The sequence below is a fragment of the Sinohyriopsis cumingii genome, chromosome 5, assembly GCF_028554795.1.
Source record: "Sinohyriopsis cumingii isolate HCF-2022 chromosome 5, ASM2855479v2, whole genome shotgun sequence".
NCBI classification, from domain to species: domain Eukaryota; kingdom Metazoa; phylum Mollusca; class Bivalvia; order Unionida; family Unionidae; genus Sinohyriopsis; species Sinohyriopsis cumingii.
Window position 1 is genome coordinate 35,997,192 of NC_142965.1, and position 12,574 is coordinate 36,009,765.

Consider the following 12,574-nt stretch of genomic DNA (forward strand, 5'->3'; position numbering starts at 1 on the left):
GCAACCCAATGAGTACCAGGACCGGAGCGTCTATCGAGATTAATGATACCGGTTTCAATATTGTTTGGCTGTTTTGACAATTGGTCACGCATAAAAACACCTCTGAAATTTTGTTATATTTAATGTTTTAGCAGCACCAAGTAAATCAAACTTTGACATTGGAAAGATTAACGAAGTGTTCCTGGAAGTCTCTGACCTTTTCCATATCGATAAGGGGTTCCTGGTAATCTTAGACCACTTCCCCATTTTTAAATCCTTGTCCTGTTGCTTTCTTTAATGCCATCCCAGCAGCAATTCCAACAGCACCAAGGGCAGATGCTTTTGCAACAGCTGGGACTGCAGCGGCTACTAAAAGTGGTATAGCTGCAAGAAGTGGAAATTTACTGCCTGTTTTAATTGAGTCCTTAACTGCACCAGCGGAAAGATTGAGTTTAACGCCTGTTTTTGATTGTTTGGCGCTATAGAAATGTCTGAGTTGACGTTCTGACAATGATAGTTTATTTTGACCACCTGTGATCTGATCTTTTTTAGTGATATTTTTCCACAGTTCTTTGCTGAATTTGATTGTATCTTTTTAATCTGAAAAGGAATCAGACTAACACTAAGATGATGATATGACATTTTTAAAAGCAATACGTTATTTTCAACTAAAATGTTACATGTTTTCTTTCGGTGCGTCAATAACTCGAATTCGCCAACCAGTGCATTCAAGTAACATTACTTTGTCGCTGAGTATTACTGCAATTGATCTAAAACTAAGACCATCAGTGGGTAATACACATATTCGAGCTCGAAAATGAATATCAACGAGAGATTATTTAAATAAATCTAAACGTTCCAATGAAAAATAATAGATACAGATTTCTAAAATCTAACTGTGCTATTTGTAAACTAGTATCTATATTTTGATCATGCCCCATAAATATCATTAAACGATTATATGCACGTGCTACATGATTTTAGGCCAAAATTTAACAATGTATGTTCAGATGGTTCCTGATTCCATTTATCCGTAAAGAAACTTCACTAATTCCAAGGTTGTCAAATATCATATGGCTATGTGTTTGTGAGTTTAGTCGATTAGCATTTTGTAAAGCAATAAATATATGCCTTGGTGCAGTAACTCCTTGTTACGATGCAATATGCCATGTAAATAACCCAGCAACATTACTCTGAATGTTGTATGTAATCATTGTCTACCATGATAGCAATGATTTTCCACCTGAATTCATAAAGCTCGTTAATCATTCTTCTTCAACAAGCCATAAAGTTATTACAGGCATTCACAGTGAAAGTTTTGTTAATATTACTTGGCCAGAGTCATCTGGAGGACGCCAGATTGCATCATCATCAGTAGCCTTTCTCACAAGAACAACTGTCTGTTTAGCTCCAAAAAATAACTTTTCTGACATTTTTACAAAATCCAAAGATATGAGACAATGGAATTGCGCATAAAATTTTTATATTATTATCCGTTAACATTGAACGACGAACATGAAACCCTCAGTTAAAATCTGGATCATCGCATTAAGAATATTTACATTAATATCTGCAACTGCGGCATTATTTGCTGTCCTTGGTTTACCTATTTCATACTGTCTATATTCAGCATTGTCAGTGGTATCTTTTACAAACATCATTGTCGGTCCAGCTGATCTTGCATAATAATCTGAATATCTTGCTAAATTTAATATCTTTATAGCCCATCAACGTCTTTTTGAATTGTTTCAATATATCTTTCGTCAATCATGTACATAGCGCTGTCAAACAACGCCATAATACCATTATTAACAAAATCAACGCTATCACCTTGGTCATATACAGTATCATCTCTTTTTATAATTTCTCCTTCTACTTTAATAAATGCTTCAGCAGGTAAAAAATATCTCCTTGTACCTTGAACTTGTAGTTCTATTCGACCACACTGATCTGGTGATATACGTGTGTCATAAGAATACTATTGATAATCGCGAACAGATTCATCTTTAAGTACTGGTGCGTCCATACCTAATGATGGATCGGATATACGCTTAAACATTTTTATTATAATTATTATCGTCTAACACGAAGACAGTTTCCAGGCGCTAAACTTGCTGATACATATTTTTCTTTCTCCTTTGGTATAGCTAGAGGCATAATTTCATTAGTCAATTTTGTAGCACGACTTCATTAACAGCCAATTCTGCCAGTCTTTGATTTGCAGCTTGATTTATTATTTTACTGATATTTGAAGGCATAATTTCAGTACTGGGTAATTTTACTGGCTGTGGTTTTCTTTGTACTAATCGAGCTAATCTTTCTTTGATTGATGAAAATGCTTTACCAGCAAGATTACCAACCGAACTTAATGCTTTATCTCGAATAGTTTCAATATCTTTCATCCCTAATTGTTTTGCAATCAGTACTGCTTTTGGAGCCATCCTTCTGAATAAACCCATAAAGACATCACCAAATCCATCTCCTTAAATCGCTTTATGCGTTGGTAATCGTGAATTTACTACCCTAACTATTACAGGTCCATGTTGAGCGTAGTGTATAATCATTTTTTATATTACAAGTTTATTAATTGTTTTCAGTTGCTGTAATAATCATCGACACTTTCATTAATGAGTCAGTGATAAACATTACGATCCATAACACCGCCTGTAAATAATCTTCGACAAATATCATATATTTCATCAATAATTTCTGGAGAATTATTTCCTGCGCATTTTCCTCCAGTCAGAATTTGTAATCGTTCAACATCGGCAAGAACACCGTCAGGACAAATTCCTAATCCACTTCCGGTTTTTGGTTCAGGAGGTTGTCCAAGCAGATGGGTATAATAAGCTTTATCTTCTTCTTCTTGTTGTAATTCTTGTTTTCTTTCATTTACCTTATCCAAAAACATCTGAAAACTATATTATAGTAAAAACTAGTACCATATATAATCAAAAATAAATCTTTAACCCAATTTCTTTCTGTCATAGGTAATTTAGGTTTTAAATATTTATCTTTTTCATTAAAGTTTGCAGCAACATCTATTAACTCAGAATAATTTGCATTCCTGATAGTTTGTAAACCATCAGGTGTAAATCTACCCATAATAACATTTTCAAAATCATCTGCAGGTTGTTGTGAATGATAAAGAGTAAATTGTTGTGGTTGGGCAGGCTTAGGTTGTTCCATTTTTCTTACTTCTTCTTTAAATTTTTGAAAATCAGGATCATCAGCTTTGAGAGAACATATTTTAGTAGAGATGAGAGACCAGTGGCTTAGTGGTTAGAGCGTCTGTCTCGGATGCGGAAGGTCGTGGGTTTGATCCCCGGCTGAGTCATACCAAAGACTTACAAAAATGATACTAACAGCTGCCTCGCTTGGCACTCAGCATTAAGAGGTTAGTGTTAGGACTGGTCGGCATTCTGTCAGGATAATGTGACTGAGTGGGACATCATGCTACATGTCTGCGGCATGATGCCCCAGTGCTTGACATCAATATAAACTGCCACACTGCTGACATCGTAGCAATGACTGTAAAATTGTTAAAGCTACGTTATAAAATCCAAATCACACACACACACATAGTAGAGATGAGATATATATATCTCTAACCTAATCATCTTTTGTCCAAGATCCAGCATAATTGGTTCTTACATATTTTTCCATTTTATCATATTTTGCAGCAATATCATAAGCTTGTTCTGCTTTTGCATTTCGATATCATTAAAACCTTTAATCCTCAATTTATCTTTAACAGCAAATTTAGGTTTTGGTGTAGGTTGTCTTTTAAACTGTTGCCCTATCGCTAAATAATTATTTATTTCACTCATATATGCAATATGATCAAAATCACCTGTCCAGCTTGCTTACCTCCTTTTTTTTTATTCGAAATATCTAATTGTACCAAGTGTTTATTGAAACCAGTTTATCAGCATATTCAGGTTTTCAATATTTATCTCTATTACTATAACTATCAGCAGCAAATACAGCTGAATCCGCTGCTGTTGGGTGTTTTCTTGTTAAGTTAATAGCATCTTCAGTAAATTTATCAAACAGTTTGACTTTTTCTTTTTTGTTTCTGGTTTCTTCAAGTTCTTCTTCAAATGGGTGTTGATCGGCAGCTATAGCTGGAAGATCTCTTAAGATCTTTTTTGTCTGTTTGTTTCTTCTTGTTATCTTTGCAGTTTACGCAGCAGTTTGTCTTGCCGGAAGAAGACCTTCCATAGCTTCTGTGACTCTTTCAGTAACCATTGTAACAGGTTTAAACATTTTTCTTTATCTTCTGCATATTCAACTTGTGCTTCTTGACGTTCTTGCAGATGATGATGGTGATTGTATATTTTATGATTTCTATCCACTGCAGCCAAGGAGATAATTAAGGGCTGACGGATGCATTAGCGTTTTTTTAAATTATCATATTAGATAAAAAGTTCGCGTGTATGTGTGGGAATCTTAATGTCATTGGAACGCAAAAAAATAGAAAGATGTTTGCCTTGGAAAATACGAATTATATGGCAGAACATGCCATTATGAGTACTATAAAACACATATACACAAGTGTTACGTGATGGCCCAGGGACACGGCACTGCCTTAAATGTGGCATCGGAGTCAAAATCATATAATCAACTTTGGCAGTTCTATGGAGCTGTTTGTGAATACTATATGACACATCTATATTTGGTCAAAGAATGTGATACCAGAGAATATCCAAAAGAATATCCGTTATTTAACAAGGTCAAAAAGTTTAAAGACCAATACTCAGATAGCTAATCGAAGAGTATGTGAGATTGCGACCCAAATTTTACTAGATTGTAGTAAAGCCAAGAAAAAGGCCAATGGTGATTGTAGAAAAAGATCTCAAACACAAACTGTACCGGGAATGACTTCCAGATAGTCCACGATTGAATGACCACTTACGTTTTTGGTCATCGTGCTGTTGTGAACCAACTTACGATTGATACTGGTTAGTGCATTAACATGTCAAAACAAATCCTGGTGGAAGTTCAGTATTGCTGGAATGACCTGCAATTCCTCTCGAACAAATGCTCGGGTGGGAGGCTTTGGTCCACCAGATGATGATGGTCTCAATAGGTAACATGTTGGTTGTCTTGGAGTATCAATCCATTCCGAAATCGTGAATACATATATAAACCATAGATGCTTCAGCGGGCTTTGGTTGGTTATTATAGTCGTATATCTAGCCATGTACCAGACCCACAGTAATTGTGTCAAGACAAGTGTTTTTCATTACGATATTTACTTTATGGTCTTACTGGTAGTTTCGTTAATGCTTCCGCGATATAACTGCCTGTTGGACTTGTTTCTAAAAATAAACTTAAATTTCCTTACTCCACATCGAACACAAGTTCCAGTAATAGCTGTTCTATCATTACGTTTTTGAACTCGATTTGGATTTACGGTACGTGTTTTCGCGCGGCATAGCACACAATATGAAACATGATTGTTTACTGAATGATATATTATTCAATGGCATCTAAAAAAGAAACTTCGCTGACACTCTTGGTAAAAAGAACGATTTCTCCGTCATCGATTTCTCCGCACAAGCAATATCTAAACAGTCCAAGCATGGTGATGGAACCGTGTTCCTAAGCTCATTTCATGCTTATCATTAGTCCTGCGGAATCATGGAAAAAACCAACTGCTGATGATTATGGTTGTTCAGTTGTTAACATGGGATTGGTTGTACGTGATTGCACCGTCAGCTGATGACCTATCAAATAATATATAAAATAAGGTTTGCGTCAAGTGGTTATACCAGGAATTTACTGGGGCTTAAAAAGCCTCTGGCAAAATGTTTAGTTATTATGATAATATGCTTTATATGATGATAGCCGAAAAAGGTAATGAAGCAACCCAATTGATACAACATTTTATGAGACTCCTGCGCGGAACAAAAGAATATCAACTAGTCTATGAAACTAACACGACGCAACAATATGTGTAACAACCACAGAAGAATATTTTGATTGACCAGTATTTAATAATGAAATTGAGACAGAAGAATCTTCAGATCAAGCAGCCGCACCTCAACCAAAATGTAAGCGTCCATTATTCAAGGTCACACGTAAAACTATGGAAAAACATCAAAAGCAGAACAACCTGAACCTGCACATGATTCTCCCACATTGGAAAATCAGAATAGATAGGCGCACAGCAACTGTTACCAAGACATAACCCACAATACAAGGAGAGGGCCTTGGTGGACTGTGCAACCCTAACGATCTTGATGATTGATTGGAAATACTTGTGAGATCAATTCGTGCGGCAAACAATGCAGCAAAACTCACCAATGAAGCTACATCGATTTGGCTCACCAACAGCATCATGGACATGGACACATATTGTGCACAGATAATGAACTTTTTGAAGATATTCATGATATATACAACACTGATGATGAGTTTTGAAGCGGTTGAAACACTTCATGTGCATCGTGAAATAAATGCATGAAAGCAACAAGTTGTTGTAAATATATCGCATTGCTTTAGCTTGATAATTACAATCTCGCCAAAGAAACCAGAATTCAGCGTGACGTTTTCTGCACCTGTAATTGCTTGGAAATCATGCACACTTGAGATTACGCTAGCTTTTCTGCGAGTGTATTCCAGTTGCCTAATATCCGATTCCATCCGTTTGTTGGTCCGCCCGCGAACAATTCATCTGTGTTTTCAGCAGACATTGGCGCTACATTGAATACTACTGAACTGCCCTCTATGGTGTAAGACGTAGAATCAGTGAAAACATTGTACAAAGAATTAAATTAATATCTACCAACGATTCCAAAATTTAGATAAGTGTCCATTAAGCCCATACTCAGTTTCCTCATCCCATTGAACCTCAAACGTATGCGTTGATATTGTGCGGTCGCCAATAAGATCAATTTTAGGGTGGCATGGTAACTTTCCAGGTGATAAACTAGTTCTATGTGTGGGATATCATATCGCGCAAAACATTGTGAGATTCACTTCATCAACGCAGATTAGTTTAACTTGTGACACTGTCAGTGGTAGTAAATAGTGCATGTCTGAAACGACGGGAGTATTTGTTCAGAGTTACATACTGTTTGGGTTTTCACCAACCGTGGAACCAGGTTATATTTTATCAATTACGCCCGCATCACATGTGTATCTTCCAAGCCATAATAATCGGCTGACACATATTCGTTTTTCTCTTGTAAGTCAAGACCGGCACGTTGTTAATTTGCGAAGAGAAACATTAATGATAAAACTGTACATTAGAGATCGATCTGACATTGATAATAACAACTCTGTCATCCACGGACGTGTGAAACCCGTTCGCGGCAATAACCCAAAAAAACAACTTTGTACATGACATATTACGGAACTAGGCTTAGTGATGTTGCTCGTGGATTATTTGCGAGCGCACCAAAAACACTCACAGCTTTATCATCAATCGTTGCACCCATAGCTTAGCAATTTGCAATGCGAGTTGTGGATAGTAATCAAAGTGCTGATGTAGATCGATTGAAACAACACGGCTCGCAGGCAGCTCAGTCGATTCGAGATAGATTATGGTGATTAGCAATACGAGCAGCATCAAACGCAGTTACGTTGCCACCAACAGAATCGATAGTGGCTGAAATTAGTAAAGTAATTAATGAAGCCGCTGAGCAACAATTATCAGATTCAGCGATTGCAAATCTGACAGTGCAGAACGGATTTGGATGGTAAGTGGTATTAAAGAAAATCAATAATGAATAAGTGGAACCTAGAATTTTTGCTATGGTTCAGTTTAAAGATGTATTTGATCCAGCATTTGAGATGGGAGGGACTGTGTTAGTGAATCAAAGCAAGAGAGATTTTCAGTATTATTCATATCCGGCAATGGATCCCAGTCAATTAAAAGTAGAATTGCATGAACAGGTGGCCCAACAATGATGTTTGTCAAAGATGCAACTGATCATACAGATCATAGACCAAATATAATCTGACGTTCTCAGAATAATACCGGCAACGGTGCTTCAGAAAATATATCATATCCTACTCCTAATTTCAACGTTGGATTTGCACAGCGTCGATCACAAATCCCTGGTGATTAACTGAGGTTTTCGTGCGCAATTGCGCTCAGTGACAGCTTAGGATTTTGCAGAGATGTTTTCAAGGTTATATTTGGAACTAAAGACTGAGTCACTTTGTTTGTGCTGAGAGTTAGTTGTATTAGACACGTTAACATTGTTGATACCTGTGTTATCCCTTTCACTGGCTAATAAATCATGTTTATTATCGTTTATGCAGTCGGAAGCAATTAAACGTTGTCGTTTCTCGCACATAGTACGGACGTACACACACAACTTCAGGACAATTTACTTGGTAAAAAAATACCCAGCATGATTATGTCTTACTGCACCAAAACATGTGTTTGTGGCGTTTCAGAATGTACTTCGGGATAAATGTCAAACCCAAAATAAAATGGTATTTGACACCTTACGAGTGACTGAAGTTTCGTTGCGGTCAATCCTTCATCAGGAACCTTCTGCAAACTTTCAAGTTAACTATGTAGAAGCCACTCCTCATATTGTAGATGTATATCACAATATGTGGTCATACATGGACCATCATTAAAACGGTGACACGAGTCAGCAGATTTCCCAACAAAAGTGTTGTACGTTATACCCAATCTATTACTTTTCAGTGGAACACTTGGAGTTGTTCAGACAGTCAATCGTTGATATGTATTTTGATGCAGGTGTAGCTACCGGTGGTGCTAATTACAGATATTAAGCTGTGATACTTTCTGATAAAACACTGTTGTTGGAGGGTGCTGGTGGTCGACCGAGGGTGATCGATGTACGTGTGGAAAAATTAATAATAAAACCTGTTGGGAATTTAGATTATAATGTCCGATCACAAAGCGAATGACAGTCTGACTAAAATTCAACTTGCAAAAACAAAGAACGCAATGAAAAACAATTGTGGGGTCGCAATGAAACATTCTCCGGTGAAATGTCCCAGTCTCTCAGCTTATTGCGGCCAAACACAATAACACCTTAGTAACATTAAAATTATCCAAGTCAGATGTGACAAATGCAAAAGACCGGTGGAATATTTCCATTCCATGCAGTGATTCTAACATTCAGCGGATTCAGCGGTTGATAAAGCTGCAACGTTAGGGGCTGTCAGAACTTTATTAGGAATGGCTTTAATGAAGGCATTTGGTGGACGCATAGCGTCTCGTGGCCGTATAAAAAATGGAAAAGGTCTTCGATTGCTAGGCACGAGTTGTTGAATATCCTCGGGCAGAGTTCTTCGATTACCCGGTTGCAGAAGATCACACCTTTGACCGTCCCTTGACCAATCTTGATTTAATCACAAGGGCAAAATCAGTTAAATATTTTCGTGTTGTTTTGTGCGAGATGAACTTCTATCCATGGTGCCAAACATACGTGAAACCAGCATCGTCAATCTGGATTCATCAATAGGACCTGGCACTCACTCAGTCGCAAACGTGGTAACACATCAACATAGTCTGCATTTTGACTCGTATGGACTTGCACAGCCAATCGAAGTTATTAACTATTTATCCATGTAGGGTGGACGAAAACGATTTTATTCAAATTTTCAAGTACAAACTTATTTGGATGGCCCTATATGCGGTTATCTTGTAATTGAAGAGTTGTTTGTACTAGAACATTCACCAACACCGCAAACACTTACTGACTTTACATAAAAGTACGTTTAATTTTAGGCAAAAATGACAGTTTACATATACGGACGTTACTCAGCTCGACGACACGGTGCTGATGTGGATTTGAGCCAATTTGCCACCAAAGCAGATTTATCTCAGTTTACTAGTCGTATTGTACTTGGTGTCGATCCATGTGAGCTTGTGATATTTGAAGATCAAACTGGCAAACTGCAAACGTCTAGTGCGGATATTCAAGATATTATTGTCCGTTTATCAAAGACTATGCTGATGTAGGCAGTAGTGGAATAAAACAAGACGTGGATCAGCAGATCGTTAAAGTGCCTGCACCATGCACAGTAACCTTTTGGAGCACAATTAAAGAAATATTAATCAAAGAAGGAGAAACCCCAAATGAAGATAAACATTTAACAAATGGCTTACCTATTTTCTATACTGGTATAAATGGTTTTGATAGACCAAAACTTTACATTTTAAAGGTGCGCAAGTCTGGAACATACCTGTTTATCATAAACAGAAATAAAGGCACGTGGAGTCAAATGGCATTGAGAATATAAGATAAGCAGCATCTAGAATTGACTACGTGCCACTAATATCATTAAAGAAATTTACACAGTTGCATTGCAGCATCATTAATCACCAGAGATGAAATTCAGTTCGAAGGAATGAACAATTATTCTGACGGGTATGTAACCGTCTTTGGAGTTTGTATTTAAGATTAGATTTTATTTTTCGTGGAGATGTGATTGCGGATTTTTCCGACGGGGTGTTGGATCAGCTGGCAGCGGATGTTAATATCGATAACAGTTTTGCTCCACTTGTAGAGGAATATCTGAATCAAAGTGAAGTTACCAAACCCTCGTGAGAACTGTCATATACTTTTGTGAATGGTCGTAGTAGAAATTGCTATTTGGAACCACCCTGATGTATCACTGCCAACTTGCGGTCGGTATGGAATCATCGCACGTGCACGTGAAAACGCCGACGCGTTAACTGGTGAACCAGATGCAAAACCGCTCCGGGATTGTTTGTACTATGACGAAGTGGCATTCACCAATGTATATACTCCAGTTATGTTCACCATCGAATATATTAAACCATCATTGACACAGTTGAAAAAAAGAATGATCTCGACCGTTATTCGTAAAGGACGCACTTGTTCGAGTAACAGTTATTGGGCAAATGAGATTGTTAGATGTAAACGGTGTACGCATACTCAGTGGGGTTTTCTTTAATGAGAGTGTGCCAGACCACCAGAACGCATAATCGCCAGAGTTTCAACTATTCCCGTTTTTGAGTTGCTTTTTTTAATAACTGTCACAGTTATGCCAGTAAAAAAAAAGAATAACTGCCTAGAAGTGAGCGTGCATATTGTGCCTGTGCGTGATGATAAGACTAGACAAGATCTGTCTGTCGTGCAATTAAATATGCGATTGTATTATTAATAGAAGAACTATGATGGTCCTTCAATCTTATCGACGTGAAAAAATATCGAAGTACACAAACAGCTGAGAAATGAAATTACCTAAAGAACATCATTGATCATAAAATACAAACGCGTGTGTTTAGTCGTAGATGCTATTTGTGGTCTTGCCGCCGCCGCAGCTCGTGGTCTTGGTGTGACTAGAATCACGGCAATATCAACCATTGTAGGTTCACCAATCAATATTATTGTCGGAGCTGTATAAATTGTAATTGGTGTCTCTAATGGTGATAACATATTAATTTCAATGCGACTGAATTCGCGAATACGCATATATTCCGAATTTCTTTTGGCCAAACAAAGCAGTATAAATACGATCAGTAAATTGTATTCTGTTACAATCAAGGACAAAATAAAAAGTGAGGATGAGTCTGAGATTGTGCTGGATTAAATGAAAATTCAAAGACATTTACAAGGACAAATAAGGTATAGCGAGGATTCTCTAAAGGTCAAATCGAATTTAAAAACAAACCAAAAGAATCTTCACACAGAGAACTGGTTCCCTATTGAAACAGTACCTAAACTGTGAGTTGCTTGGGTAGTATATATCAGTACCAAATCCATAAGTGATGTGAGTGGCTGTTTTTTGCTCTTTTTTGGAAACCCTTTCGGGCACTTCCATCCATATGATACTCTACCCACCCATCCCATGACTGGTTCACGTGTTGGTGGACAAAATCAAACATGTTCAGCAAGCAATGATCACTTTTGGGCTAAATTTGTCATGGGGGAGTAGGCAGGGACGGGTGGAACGGCCAGAAAGTGGATACAAAAGGCACAAACCACACTATCATACTACTAAAGTACAGACGTTTATTACAGGTATGAAACATAGATGCGAAACAAATACAAAGTACAGGTGTATGTTACAGGCGTAAACCAAACTGAATAAGGGCGGAGTTTTTTTACACATTTAAACTGCAAGTATAAGACTAGCGTATTATGCAAGATGCGTATTATTTGAAAAATGTACATCCGGCTAAGTAACTGTTGAAGAAATGAACACAGACAAAAATATAAACAGTGTAATTGATTTTAATAACCTTGTAACACATAGTATAAATACATTTGTTGGTAGAATCTGTAATTTATAGCAGTACATCCAAGTTCCCTGTCTGCTGAACAAAGTTATTATTACGATTGTGTACACCTCAAGTTTTGTCCACATTAACTTTTTTTAAATAATTTATAGTATCACAGTGACACCATCATTTAAATGGGTCATTTAAGTGTTTCGTAGTCCCCATTTAACACACCATGCGTTCACGTGGTGTGAAAATTGCCATTAATTCATTTAATGAAGAAAATCGAAATATTATTTTTTAATTCATGAATTTAATTTCAGTTTGCCTACCATACCGTATAGAAAATGAGGGAGGTGGGTATTTGTTTTTATGGCACTTTAAACGGGTCTCCATAAACACAGC